This window comes from Typopeltis vanoorti, chromosome 3 (assembly GCF_054136105.1).
Source record: "Typopeltis vanoorti isolate ZY-2024b chromosome 3, IOZ_Tvanoo_1.0, whole genome shotgun sequence".
Taxonomy (NCBI): domain Eukaryota; kingdom Metazoa; phylum Arthropoda; class Arachnida; order Uropygi; family Thelyphonidae; genus Typopeltis; species Typopeltis vanoorti.
The window spans coordinates 127,708,636-127,725,251 of record NC_143551.1 but is presented as its reverse complement, the minus strand read 5'-3'; positions in this window follow the sequence as shown (position 1 = coordinate 127,725,251).

Here is a 16,616-nt window from a genome sequence, read left to right as displayed (position 1 = left end):
AAAACTTTGGATTCCAATCAACTCATAATATTAGCCTAATAAAATCTTCTCTTCAGGCAGCAAGATAATTATTGTTGACTGTCAGATTGTGCCCCAAGCAAATTAGCTTGTAAAATGAATTCTGTTTTGTATGTAAATGATGTGGCCGGTTTTTCTATTTTGCACAAGAAGATTCGCGTTTCCAAAAGCCGACACTTTCTGTCCAGTCGGCAACGATGACGCTTTTTGTATTTAGAAAAAAAAACTGTTTTCAAGTAATAATGAGTTAGCAGATTGATTCCTTCCTAAAATTCTCGTTCAAAGCAAACAAAACAACAAGAAAGAGCATAGTTTGACAGACTATGTTCTTTTCAAAGTACAGGACACAACATGACAATGAACGCAAATAGGAATGACTATCCTATCTAAGCTTTACTTAGGAGTACATGAAGGTCTTGAAACTGTGCTTAGAAATGATAGGTTTTTGAATCGAACGGATATGACGTCATAACTACTTTATTATTATTATTATTATTATTATTATTATTATTATTATTATTATTATTGTTCCGGGCAACTCCAAGGAGTCGACAGACTCATCGAAGGAGGCCCTAACATCATGTCAAGAACAACTATTCGACATTCACACAGTATCTATCATACCTTGCCTTGAACTCATTCACGGTCGTAGCACCCACAATAGACTCTGGAAGCTTATTCCACTCATTCACTACTCTCCAAGTAAAAAACCTAGCTCTAACACCCTTGTCAACCACGCTCTTGCCCAGCTTCCATTCATGGCCCCTAGTCCTCCCACCACCAGTCATATTTTCAAAAATATCTTCTGGATCAATCTTATAGAAACCCTTCAGTAATTTGAATGTCTCAATCATATCACCCCTCCTTCGCCTATCGTCCAATTTCTGCAACCCACAAATCCTCAACCTATTCTCATAAGGTTCATTCCACAGTCCTGCTATCATCTTGGTCACTCGTCTCTGGACCCTCTCCACTTCCTCCCCATCACGAAGAAACCCTCGTGCCCATAACTGGGCACAGAAGTCCAGATTGGGTCTTATCAAGGCTCGATACAGAGGAACAACAACTTGTTTGTCTCTGCATGTTAAAGTATTTTTCATAAGCCAAGTGATTTGGTGAGCTGTTTTAGTCACTTTTGCAATGTGCCCCCTAAACTTCAACTCCCTATCCACCAGCACTCCCAAATCCCTGGCCTCATCAATCTCCTGGAGTACGGTTCCACCAATGCGATATACTGCTGCTATTCTTTTCACCCCAAAGTGCATAACCTTACACTTTGGCGCATTAAATTGACATCCATTTTTCCTAGCCCAGTCCTCCAAACTATCCAAATCGTCCTGTAAAATTTTGACATCCTGTGCACTCATAATTGCTCTACCCAACTTTGCATCATCAGCAAACAAGTGAACACTTCCTCTCAAATCCTTTCCTATATCATTGATGAACAAATTGAAAAGCAATGGTCCAAGAACAGAGCCCTGTGGCACTCCACTAGTCACAAGCCGTCTTTTAGACTCCACTCCTGAATAAACCACTCTCTGGTATCTCTCCTTCAACCACCCTCCTATCCATCTCACCAACCCTATATCTATCCACATCTGCTCCAATTTACTGATTAGGGTTCTATGTGGTATCCTATCAAAAGCCTTGGCAAGGTCCAGTAGTATTACTGTAAACCCATTACCCCTATCCAGTTCAGCCGTCACTGTGTTAAAACATGAGCAAGTTACTGAGGCATGATCTACCCTTCACAAAATCATGTTGTCCCCCATACAATATCCCATTTACATCTATCCAATCCTGTATTCTTTTCTTGACTAATTTCTCTAAGACCTTGACAATGATTCCTGATATGCTAATCGGTCGGTAATTTACAACAGCAGTCTTGGAACCACCTTTATGCAGTGGAACTATTTTCTCCTCTTTCCACCCCCTGGGGACTACCCCAGACCCGAAACTCAAATTAAACAAAATGGTCAAGGGTACTGACAATTCTTTAGCTGCTTCTCGTACAACACGAGCTGGTATACCATCCAATCCCACAGATGTATTGACATTGAGGTTATGCAATAGACTACTCACCCCCATTTCATTCACCACAATTCCCGTATAATCTACTGGTACATTCGTTTCTGCAATGTTACCACCTGGATGATATATTCTTGCAAAGTGCTCACTCAGTAACTCAACTATATCAACTGATTCAGTTACCTACCTACCATTGGCATTCTTTAAAATCATTCTGCCATGTACATTTTTCCTTTTACTTGCTACATATCTAAAAAACTGTTTAGGATTCTCTTTAGCCTGCATGGCCAATGTTCTTTCGTAATCCTCTTTTGCTTTTCTTACCACACTCGTTATCCTTCTGGCCTGCGCTTTATACCGTTCGTGTGCCTGCCAGTCACCTTTCTCCTTAAATTCCCTCCATAGTTGTTTCTTTTTTTGCAGCTCAAGCTTAATGGTGTTATTCATCCATTTAACCCCTACTTGATTTATTATTCGGACTCTAGGTATACAGTCAGCCATTGCTTCATGCAAACACTTCTTAACTACCTCCCATGCACTATCGACTTCTAGTCCTTGCAGTTGTACATGCCATGGCACTGAACCAATCAAACTCCTAAGCTTGTCATACTTTCCAGCCCGATAATTCCACATGTACCCTGTCTTAATTGAAAATTCTACACCTTTAGCCACCTCCCAAGTCAAGACCCTATGACCACTCTCACCGATTGGTGACAATGTGGTCATATTTGTTACAGCCAAATTCTGAGATGTAATTACTAGGTCAAGCACTCTCTGACCCCTAGTATTTTCCATTACATGCTGTCGCAGATAGTTATCCCTTAATAACCGCATAAAATCCAATTCCTTCCTCCCGTGTGTCCTCTCCTCACTCCAATCGATACGACCATAGTTGAAATCTCCCATAATAATCACCCTCCTTCCACTCATTTCTTCTATTTGCTTGTGCATACTGTCACCACCATCTTTTCCATCACCTGGTCTATAGCAGCACCCAATTGTATATTTAGTTGTGCTAGCCACAATCTCACACCAAATGGCCTCAAATGTGCTCTTTTCTCTATCCTGCAATTCAACTTCTATTCTCCTTGGCTGCAGCTCATCAGCTATCATCAACAATACTCCTCCCCCCCCATTTTATTCTCCCTGTCATTCCTGAACACACTATACCCATCACATTCAATCCCACTAGCTATATCATCTACAGTCAGCCATATTTCACTAATACCAATAACCTGTGCTCTGGAAGTGCCAACCATGGCCAAAAACTCATCCTTCTTGTTCCTAATACTCCTAGCATTAGTGTACATGAATTTAAGACCCCAAGCCCCAACCCTACCTTGATGCCTTATATTAACTATCCCACTCTGATTTGTTGTCTTTATTTGCTCTGGCATATTATATTCATTCTTACATTCAACTGCCTCCCTAAGGACTGTATATCTACTCCCCCCCCTTAATAAATCTAGTTTCCCTGAATTTGCACATCCACCACATTCAGCAACCCTTTCTCAAGTCTTCTTACACCGTAACCATTCAAATGCAAGCCATCCATCTTATATAGATCCTTTCGTCCATCGAACTCACTCCACACGTCCACAAATTCCACACCACTCATCATACATAAAGTCCTTCGCAATTATGGCCCTCCTTTTAAACATTTCACTGTCATACCGTGGCAAAAGACTAATCATTCTAACTCTCTCACTCTTTTCTTTTGCTACCTCAAACAATTCATTCAGGTCTTCTATCATTTCCATTTTGTCTCCTTTCAAATCATTCGTACCTGCTAAAACAATCATTTCTTTCACCCTTTTCTTTTGCTCTCTAATAGACTCAGTTACATCCTTTATGGTCGCACCAGGTTGGTACGATTTTGTCAAATCCTCTACTATCACACCTCGTACTAACGAGTCTCCATACAGCACTCTATCCTTCATTTTGTTCATGTTCACATTCATACGTCTATTTTTCCTGTTATACTTTTTATTATTGGCTGGTTCATTCAGTCGACATTTGCTCATACGCTCTAGCTGCTGTTTTGCCCTTTGTATCGCACCATTCAACAACGCGATCTCACTCACTGCGTCTATCTCCTCTTTTTTATTCTCAGTAAAACCATTAATACTATCATTCACACTTTCTACATTCACACTCGCACAATTCTCTGGTACAACCTCGCCGTTTCTTGTCATATCCCTATTTTCTTCATTCTGAAGTTTGACAAAAATATCACACTCACGATCCGAAATACTCTTCAATTTCTCATTCTCCCTACATTTTCTACACACACATTCACTCCTTTATTATCATCTAACCACACTCCGACCGCACTCCGCAAAGCGTACATTTCGCAGCTAGTACACTGAATCATCTCTTTTATACTACCGTTCTTTGATAAAGATGGCGAACCATCATTACTGGCCGCCATTTTCCTTCGTACTGGGGCCATACTTACTTGCAACGTATTTTATCATATTATAAATTATAACACACCAAAAACACACAAAAAGATGCACTAAGTATGCAAGGCAAACAAAACTACGCAATATTAAATAAATTTATCAACGATAACTGAAAATAATACTTATCTTATCCGGAGCTTTAACGAACACTACACACTAGGAATCCCTCTAGCGGCGACAGCCCCAATAAAATATGTTATAAAGACACACAAAATACTCTAAAAACACGAAAATCGTTCTAATATACTATAAAACTAATTGTCTAAGGAAAAACACACAAAAAAATACCAAAAATCACCAATTTTACACGAGCGCTAAATTACACCGACCACTCACCATATAACCTCGAACCTCAAGTAGTTTTATCCATGTAGTTTCTCAAAAATAAAATTTTAATAATAATCTGTAATCAACACTTTAAACGGGTTGAGATATTTTCTAAAATTCTAAAATATAAGATATATTTAAACATTCTGTACCATAATAGTACAATTACATTTTAACAATGAGCTCTCACCAGCCTCAATTACGCGCTCATATTAATTTATACACTTTGTTCCGTATCGCGCATAACTTGCTCATAGATTCATTTAACTTACCTGAAGACAGAGTCCTAATTTACAGGTTTTCCTCGCTAATTGTCCAAGTGATAAATCTTTTCGAAAAACGTTCAGTTCGCATTCTCTCCATCTCTCTTTCACCTGTAATTAATGAAGGTTTGAAGTAAATCATACGCAGTTAAACATAAGACTAATTAATGTGAATCATATAAAGTTATATCCAATTATCATCAGAATTAATTACTTTTTTTCACGAATGCAAAAAACAGAACCCATGAGTTACGTGGTTCTGTTTTTCGAGAATCAGAAAATTTAATGAGAATTCTCATTAACAAGCTCCGCAAACAATTTTTTAAGGATTTTTTACATGATTGTTTCCGTGAAAATTATTTTATTTATTTATTTATTTTTATAAATGTTTTCATTTCATTTGTTGACTGATAGCTGCCAGCTTTCAGAACTGCTTTCCTATTGTACCTAGAAGCTGGGGGAAGCTCTGGATATCCACATTACGTTTGGTATTGCTCTTGAAGGGTATCACAAATACTTCATATTTTAAAGACTGGAAAGACAGAAGCCGGAAACCCTGCTCTGGTGACTAAACAAAGCATCGACCACTTCAGTTCCCTAATAAGCAAAGGGTGGCGTTTCACCGGCATGAAGGTCATTTACAGCTGGAGGCAGCAACACTTTGACGTTCCGACATTGAAAAGTGTGATTACTTTTGTCAATTCATTTCACTAGACACGGTGTTGCATCATGATTGCTCACCGGATAGCGCTGACTTATATATATATATATATATATATATATATATATTTATTTATTTATTTATTTATTTATTTAACTAAAGTTGAAATCTCACCTGAAAAAGTGGGGAATTTCATTCGACACATGGAAAATAGAATGTTTGCTCCTGCTTTCACCCTACTCTCTCAGATTGTAGTTGTTTGGGAGGGGGGGGGGAGTCCGATCTGAAAGATATGTAGGAGGACCTGTCAATTCAATATTACGGGAAGGAAGAAACAGGTCCTTCCCTATATATTCAAGAATCTATTTCTTCTCACTGTGCATCTCCCACTGTCTGTTCCCAAAACAAACTATGGAAAGTTTAACAAACGATCACGGTGCCACTGTGATTAATAAAAACTTCTCTAAAAACTAACCCCAACAAAAAGAACAAAACTCAACAAAACCTTCTTACCAAAAACCCTACCAAAAATCATTTGCATACGCCGACATGTACGCAATAAGACATCAGCATAAATGACATACATCTTCCCTTACAGACATTAAGACCAGATGTATTTTTGGCGGAAATTCATAGTTTAGCTACCCTGTCATCTTGACTGTATTTATGATCCTTTCGTGAAATTTGATAGCACTTATCAGCGAACAAACAAATTCAGAATCCTCTGCTTTTGATCTTATTTGGCTTAAGGCTTCTTTTCCCCATTCAGTAAAGTTCAACTAAATTTACCGCTCTCCAAATTTTAAAAACTTGCCTGACCTTGCAACTTCTTTTCATTAATGCATGTCTTTTTTTTTTGTAGTCCAATTTCTTAAACAGTGAAGTCATCTTTCTGGATAATCTCATTGTCCACAATTCCAGTTTTCCACTTCCACCGATCAAGTTGGAAGAACTTCAGAAGTATTTACTATAAATGATGATCTAATACAAATCGTACATCTACTGTAACATATGATAACCATCTCCACTCTCCCAATGTCCTTCATCTTTTCTTAACAACTCCTGTTATGTTTACTGTGGAAGTCACCTCTCTTCTTGGTAACTGAGACTATAACTCTTGCAACTGTGCACTCCAGCAGAAATCCTTACTCTCATCCATGTATCCTTTTTGCACTACAAAGGTATCAAGGGAGATGATCTCCAGAACTCTTCTTTCTTTGCATAGTCAAACAGCTGCTTCCATTCTTCCGATAACACCTGCGCTAAGTGAGTCATAGAAATTATTTTCACCAGCATTACCGGCTACATTGACTATTCCATCAAAACATAGTTTAGCTACAGGTGTGCCATGACAATTCAAGAGAAAAATTCAACATATCACCAGGAAGTCCACCAGTTAATCTCTAACCAGTGTGGATGATATTCACGACAAACTTCAGCTCCACCACTGAACATCGGCGGTTTCCTTCTGGGGGCAAAAGAAATATTAATTAAGAAATTTTCTATATTTAGCTGCATATACATGTAGATCACAACCTAATACTTTCTTGCAAAACCTGTTATAAAGATCATATTAATAAAAAAATGCATTTATAAATCTCATAAGGTGAACAAGAGATTCGTTAATTTTAGAATGTCATTACGTGATTTTGTATAACATAATTTGGTTTAGAATTCTATATTACATATAATTTTATTATAGGGTATATAATACTTGGTTCCACCTGAAGAAATGACTTTGAACTGTTTAATAATCAGCACATTGCATTGTGAAGACTTTGAAGTATGCGACATGACACAAGTAGAATTATCCCAAAGAAAATGAATAATTCGAATTGTAAAAATCTAACGGCAGCTTGCAATACTTACTGCATACGACGTGTTTTCTTCCGAGCACTTTTTCGAAGGCTGCCGTTTCAGCTTCTTCCATTTATGAAAGTAAATTTTCGATTTTGTTATTTTGCTTTCAACTTTTACCTATACATTCCGCTGAAAGCAAGGTATAGGTAAAAATCTCGTGCTAAATATATATACAAATCAAAATTAAAAGTGCAGAAATTCGTGTATGTTTAAACAAAGTTGGAAATCATAAGACGAGGTGTCATCTACAGTTTGTCTGTAATGATCGTTTGGGTGTATGTGAATTTTAACTAAATGCGCACTTGCAATTGGTAAATAAAGAACAATGGAAAGCTTTTAGTGTCCACAGTAGCGTTAGCTTACTGGCGTGATTAACTAAGTGATATGCTTACCATCTATTGGTTGTGAGTTGAAATCAAACTTGAGAAATGATGTTTGCAAGTTTCTTTAGTTGGGAGATAATTTTTATGACCCGATGAGAGATCACCACCTTTTTTATTGGAGAACCGAAGTCGCTTAAAAAGCAATTTATTTGGTTTCGAGAGTAGAGTATAATAAATGCCCTTTAGCGACAAATTTACTTGTTCTCTAGGAAAAATCGAGTCTGCTGGAGGCTGCTTGGGGATCATAAGTTGTTTGAATAGTGAATTGTGGGAAAGGAGAAAAGGGAAGAGGAATTACAGTCATTACCTAATAGAAGCACATTCTAGACTTCTCGATGACAAACTGAAATCTCAGAAACTCACCTTCGCATCTTAATTCCCTATCTACACACAACGGCGTTATTCTCCATTTGCATACAACCATCTGTCGCCCATAAGTAGTGTTTTTTTGTCTGTAAATTGTGTATGTTCTCTGGTTGATTTTATATATACGAAGAATGATAAAATTCAAATTTCCGAGAGAAAAAAAAATCTGCACCAGATAGATTTAGATTCTGCACGCATATTTAGAAGTCTTCGTAGTTGATTTTTGTGATCCAGCAGCAGGCGTTCAAAACGTAAAATTATTTACCATAAACTTCTCTACAAAGCGTGCGCGCGCGCAACGTTCTTGAATTTGACCCTACCGTAATGTAACATAATGATTTTCATGACAAAAATTTCTGAATAACGCCACGCCAGTAAAGACATTTTTAACGTCAAACCCTACGAGGTACGTCTCATATGAAAACTCACTTCCAATTGAAAAAAAAAAACATGTAAAGATTTTTCTGGTCACGACGAGAATGGCTCTTAGGTCTTTTCCATTGGAAGGGCACGATGTCCCATCGTTCTTCCATGGCGCTATGGAGTCACTATAATGCCAATTAGTAAACAAGAATTCTTAGCTGTGAGTAGACAAAAATCCACAGATTACAATATTCCTAAAGACTCGGCATAATTCATATCTTAAACCGAATGTGTTTTAAGATAAAACTGTTGAAACTGGAAATTCAAGAGTGAAACCATCTTAAATCAACTTATATTATTTATTCACACAGTATATTAACCAGTATATTGTTTATTAACACAATTAATAAATAATATACTGGATCTCTTAGTTTTCACGTTATTACGCTTACGATAACAACAAACCGTTCTGATGATGTCCTACTTGGATGTAAACTAGTCTCAGTCTACAATACCAGTACCACTTTCGTTATGGAAGCTGCACATGATACACGAAGACACATACCAAACTAAATATTAAAATGATGTGCGATTAAACTTCCTGTTTAACTTTTGTAATTATTCTTTTTAATAATAGTACCTACCATTCTGAGTACGAATTCTGAGTTTGATGTAAATGATAATGTACGGTACACGAAACTAAAAATAAATAAAAATAAAAAGATTGAGAACTTACTGCTGTAACTCTTGATAACTCTTTGCAAGTCGGCATTGTCCTGAAAGATAGCAACTGTTGTAGCTACCTTCAGCGGAGAACCTGTAGTGCATCGAAAGCAACGATTCTCTTTCACTGAAACAACCTGGATTCGAATCATAAACGTATTCGAACCTAGGGTTTCACTCAAGCGTGTAAAACACACACACACACACACACACACACACACACACACACACACACACACACACACACACACACACACACACACACACACACACACACACACACACACACAAAATCCACTGTTATAATACAGACATTAATTTTTGAATAACAAAAATGGAATTACTGGGAAAAAGTTGCTATATGAAATGAGTTGAACTTTTTTAGACATGACTGAAAATGGGAAAGTCAGTTGAAAGATTAGAAATGCATAAAATTTAAAAACTGCCTGTGTGTCCTTATGAAAATGGCATTTGCAAGAACCTCCTTATCTCATTTGGTTTAAAAGAGCTGTTTGGTTTGAAAGACCAGGGTTCGAATCCAGTCTATGACGTAAGTAACTGTTTTCATTCAAATGGATGAATTAGTATGTTTCATACGGAAGTGTAGAGTTTTCGTTTGTTTGTTTTTTACCTAGGAAACTCGAGTTTTTTGAAGAGGTAAACTAAAAGAACACACGCAATAAACAAACATGGGACACTGCTACCGGAATAAGGATTAATCTCCTTATTCCATTAGGATTTGGTTTCGAACGCCTGCAGTGTGGGTACAGTGTGTGGGTCTACGCGAAAGCGTAGAGCAGGAAAGAAAGAAGGAAGGGTCCATGGAGCTAGGCCGCCCGAAGAGAGCGTTCTAAGTTCGATTTTACTCACTGACTAGAGGAACTTTTTCCAAACCTTCCTTCCACCGGTTCCCAAATTAGCCAATCTCTGACTAGGGCAAATAGCTTTTTCCCTCCCAAAATGCGAGTTTTTAATTTTTAATTTTTAATTTTTATGACCCGATGAGAGATCACCACCTTTTTTTATTACAGAACCGAAGTCGCTTAAAAAACAATTTATTTGGTTTCGAGAGTAGAGTATAATAAGTGCCCTTTAGCGACAAATTTGCTTGTTCTCTAGGAAAAATTGAGTCTGCTGGATGACAAATATATATATATATATATATATATATATTTGTCATCCAGCATTCGAGCATTCGGAATGAAATGCCTAAGGAAAATAAAGAAGACCAACTGGACAGAACATAAAGCAAATGAACAAATTAGAAATGATTTAAACTACAGAGATGACATCATAGATCAGATCAATAAACAACAGCTCAGATGCTTTGGACTTCTTCAAAGAATGCCTTCCACTAGAATACCGTACCTTGTGTTGAATGGACAGGTAAAAGGAAGCAGACCAAGAGGGAGGCCAAGAAGAAGAACATGGCTTTAGTTGCTAAGAGATAGATCACAATTGCCCAGTTACAGAATGATGACCGAGTTAGCAAGAGAGTTAGCTAGATGGATAAGATTCTTACATAGAAGACTCCACCCGTATATGCAAAGATGATATATAGTGTTAGGGTTAGAAACCATAAGATGGTCGCAGTTGTCTGTCGTGCTATCTTCACCAGGTGCCTTTTAAAATCAGCGATAGTCATGGACTAGCTATCTTTAATTGGCTAAGAGTGAAGATAGACTACCCCTTTGTCTCCAAAAATGCTAGATAGTGCTTAAATGGTCTCACTTCTCCACTTGGGGTATAAAACCACTAGTGGATTTATTTATTTTCTTTATTTTCTAAAATCGAAATTACATAACTTTCATATAAACTCTTTGGATTAAAGTGAAATGTGAGAAATAAAACTCCAGAAAAGTGAGTTGAAACTCTTTACTCCCTTTCATTCTTCCTTCCAGCTTTACGCTTATGCATAAACTCGTCCATATCATGCCGGCTTTCAAAACCAAATTCGACGAAATAGGGTTGTCAGTATATATTTGAGTGTATTTTTCTGGTTAATTTGGCTGTTTCTGGTTGAAAAACCCAAGTTTCCGGGAAACAAACCCTCTACCTCGATATGAGATCGGCTACTCACCTTCAGATGCCTGGTAAAGGTTCTTCACATCATAAACAGGATTCGAACCCATGTCTTTCCAGCCAAAGGCATTGTCGAAAACGACTCAGCTACGGAGGCCCTGGGATGAAACTAATAGGAGAAAATTCGAACTTCTAAGAGAAAATAATTAAATTTATAAATCGTTTTGTTAACAATAAATTTTTACTTTGCGTACTTTATTACGCTTAGCAATTAGACCTAATGGATATTTAAGATAAGTTGGCAGTAGTGTACTTACCGCAAAATGTATCAAGCTTATCGTCCCATTATGCAAGAACTGAACTCGAAACAGTAATTATCTATAACAAAATGGAAACTTTAGTTTTCATTTTGATGAGATTTCTTTGTGTTTTGTCTGGAGATAGCCGTATGCAGCTTGTAATTAGACTCTTTGCATTTCCCAGTGGGAAATGTATGTTGTATGCCAGAAGGAAAGACACGGCACGTGATACTGAATAAACACACGTAGAAATTATAGACCTAAGATCCGAATCTGATTGACGGTGATGCAATGATTTGAGAGTCTAATTGTACAAGAATCTGGAATCGACAAGGTCATCGTTTCAGTCTCTATGAGTACACAATGAGTTTCTAGGAAAAGCTTTCATTAAGATATTTTTCTTTGAAAGACAGGTGAATGTTAAGTTGTTATATTTTTTGTTATTTGCATCATCATCATTGTCAAATTCCTGCCATGTACCCTCAAGGGGTGTACAGGATATGATAGTACTACATGAAAAAAATTACATCATTACTAACTTCCTATCTACAATTTTCCTCCAAATCAGTCTGTTACTTGTCAAGACTCCAACCTTATCAGATCTTATATTTCTATCGTCTAAGGCACTTTGCACCGTATCAATCCACCTATATCTTGGTCTTCCTCTGGGTTGTTTTCCTGCCAACCTTGCAGAGAACACTTGTTTTGCTAATCTTTCCTCGCCCATTCTGTTTAAGTAACCATACCACCTGAGATTAGCTCTGCTAAGGCATTCCTGGATATTGACAATGTCAAGTTCTTTCCTAATATCCTCGTTTTTAATATGATATTGCCATTGATGCTATCTGTTCACGCCTATAATCTTTCCCAGGACTCTCATATCTGCAGTCTCTAGTCTTTGGTCAAGTGTTTTACTTCTGACCCAGCACTCAGATCCATAAGATAAAACTGGTTTGAACACTGTCTTGTATGCAGCTAATTTAGTGTTTTGACTAATTTCTCTCTTATTCCATATGAATTTATTCAATTTACTTCCTAACATACCAGCTTTGCTGATTCTGTTGTCTATTTCTATATTTAATTTACCATCTTCAATAAAAATCGTGCCTAAGTAGCTGAAATGTTTCACTTGTTCCACAGGTTCTCCATTCACAACACATTTGACATTTTCAATGATTCTGCCTATTTTCATCGTATTTGTCTTTTTATTGCTGACCTTCATACCATATCTATTACAACAGCTATTCAATTTAGTCAGAGAATCTTGCAGACTTGTAGCGGACTTATTTAGAAGTATAACATCATCCGCATAAAGCAAAGAGCTGACATTAACATCTCCAATTTTGATATCATGTTTAATACCACTTTCCTTCATAATGTGATCCATATAGATAATGAATAACAGAGGGGATAATGTACATCCTTGCCTCACACCAGATTTAACATTAAACCATCTTCCTGTACTTCCTTCAATTCTAACTGCTGACTTACAACTCAAATAAAGACTAAGTATATAATGCCCCATTATATGTAGCGTATTGAATAACTTCTCTCTTGGCACCTTGTCATATGCCTTATTCAAATCGACAAAACTTAAATACAGATCTCTGTTATATTCCCATGCTTTCTCGACTATTTGTCGTAAAGTGAAGATCTGATCCTGACAGCCTCTATTTGGCCTGAATCCAGCTTGTTCTTCGCCAAGCTTTTCTTCCACAATTCTTCTCAACCGTTTCTCAAGTATACTTGCATAGATCTTGCCAGGAACACTCAGTAGGGAAATACCTCTGTTATTTGCATGATTAGATATTTCAAACTCGTTTTACTGCAAATACATTGTATACTACTGTCATGCAAAATTACAATCTTGGTGAAAAAAATTGCAATGTTTGAGAGATAGTTTTCGTTTACGATTAGTTTCGTAAGTAGTTCATATATTTGATAAGAATAATAAAGAAAAAAAACAGATTTGATGTATCTTAAATATATGTTAAAGATACCAAGCAATTTTAAACTTGGTTTTACTCCATTTTTCCCAAGTAAGCAAACAGACAAAAATGTCAAGTTTGCGCCTGCAAGTGATGCAAGACAAGCTGATCCTACAGGTAGTGCAAGACCAGGGCAACTCGTGGTAGACGTGGAACAAGCTCCGATCACTAATCTTAATATTTTCCCTTAATGCCAAAACACATCTCCAATAAGGGGATGTATGATGTTTTGTAATAAAGGCAAGGGGCCACTACCCAGACCGGTTTCGACCTTTATTGAGGTCTCATCAGTGGGAGCTAGGCTAGAAATATTAATATCAAGATTTAGTAATACAGTGGCCCCTTACCTTTAATACAAAACATCATACATCCCCTTATTGGAGATGTGTTTTGGCATTAAGGGAAAATATTAAGATTAGTGATCGGAGCTTGTTCCACGTCTACCACGAGATGTCCTAGTCTTGCACTACCTGTAGGATCAGCTTGTCTTGCATCACTTGCAGGCGCAAACTTGACATTTTTGTCTGTTTGCTTACTTGGGAAAAATGGAGTAAAACCAAGTTTAAAATTGCTTGGTATCTTTAACATAATTATACCCAAGGTAAAAATACTTTCTACATATATATATATATATATATATATATATAATTCAAGGTCGAAATTCATTGTTATTGCAGCACAGGCAGGATCTTTCTGCCCTCCATTAAAACATGCATTGAAAGAATAACGTAGATAATTCTTGGCTAAATGAAGGTCTAGATCCGACGAATAACTTAAGAACATATTTTCTGTATCTTAAATATAAAAAAAATAATTAAAGATCGATGATCGATATTTTAAAGACAGGTGGATGGTTTTGTTACAGTTTTTTATTTACATGATCAGGTATTTCCAACTCGATATGGTGTACATTGGCCATTGAGCGCAATTTCTTCCCTTCGATACTTTCACTCTCCTGCAACCGAACCTCAGTACGATTCCCATCGTGTATAAACAAGGATTTATTTTTATTTTTTAACTGAAGGTGAGATAGTTGAGCTCATATGGAAGACGAAGGTTTTTTACTCCCTAAAAATCGGGATTTTCATTCTACATACAGGCAAATCGACCAGAGAACACACGCAATTTATAGATACCAATACTATTAACGGAAGATAGATGGCAGTGTGCAGATGGTAGTAATGTCGTTGGGTTTAGATAGAGGATTAAGAACTGTGGATGGTGGGTGTGTAGAGTAGAGGCCATCCTTGATCAGTATTTGGACTCATGGAGACGTCACCTAATGATAATAATACTGATTTCTCTCCTCCAATATTCTGTGTAGTTCAGTGCGTGTTTCCTCTCGTCCTTGTCAGAAAGACAACAAAAATATCATATTTTGGATACTAACAAAGTCTATTGACGATCTATTATACCTCTCTAACATCTCCACTACACTCGATAAAAGTCAGCCTTTGGACTCTTTACACTATCATCACATTATGCCTGTCTCTGTTGTCTCGAAACCATGAATCCATATATAGCTTACAGCACTTTCTCTCTCTCTCTCTCTCTCTCTCTCTCTCTCTGTCTCTCTCTCTATCCGCAGTAGGATATAGCTTGGCATGAAGACCTACTTATCAAACTTCCACGTTATGGTGGATCTTCCACCCTTTCATTTTGGATCATCAGATCTTTGTTACTACATGTCATGATGGCTGAATTCCTCTATTCCCATCAATACCAGGATGTTCCCACAGCTCTTTACTTTCCATGTCCCATGTTCTTCTTTCTATACATAAATGGCTTCGCACTAACCTCAGGTCTCAACTAGTTCAGATGGCAATATCCTCCATTCCTCTTTTCCATTTCGCAAACGTTATAGTGGACAATTAAACACTAATTTCTTTGTCAGTATCCAGTAGGATATAAACAACCCAATGAATTTCAGTGTCACCATAACATCATTTCCCTGCGTTATTTCTTTATTGCCAGAAAAATTGACTGTAAACAGAACAATATTCGTAGAAATAATTTAAGGCAGAAGCAGAATATCTCTGAGAAGGTGAATGTAATGAGATGGTAAGAGAATGATGATTTATTAACCGGATTTTCTGTTTTCTGATTAACATCAAGCATTTTAGGAAGATTTTGGTATGCCAAATATCAGAACAATATTCTCAAGTTGGGCGTGGTTCAAACTGATACAGGATTCGTATCTGTGCAAGCGAGAAGTGGTGAGGACTGAGAAGCACATGAATGTGAGTTGTTTGTGACGGTAAAGACTAAAGATGTTAGTTATCAGCATCTAGAAGACAAATACGATGTTTACTGGAGATATAAGTATTCTAAAAGAGAAAGGGAGGTAAGATCTCCAGCAAACATCGTATTTCTCTTCTAGATGCTGCTAACTAACAGAATCTTCCTAATATATAATACCAAAATCTTCCTAAAATGTTTGATGTTAATCAGAAAACAGAAAATCCGGTTAATAAATCATCACTCTCTTACCATCTCATTACATTCACCTTCTCAGAGATATTCTGCTTTTGCCTTAAATTATTTTTACGAATATTGTTCTGTTTTCATCATTAATTTTCCTCATGCATCATTCCTCTCTTTTTAGCAAGCCCTATAAAAAGCACGTCCATTTATATTACAAAACAACTTTTCATTTTCTGTTTTCATTTCACGCACGTCCGTTCTCTGGGTTGAGTTGGAGTATTTGGAATTACGGACGAGATAATATGAGAAGTAGATTATATTATTACAGTTATATTATACTACAGTAGATTATATTTTTTTTTCTGTAAAGCTCTTCCAACGAAAGGCTGTAAACCTATAGTAAAGTGGTACTGTGAATGGGTTAAA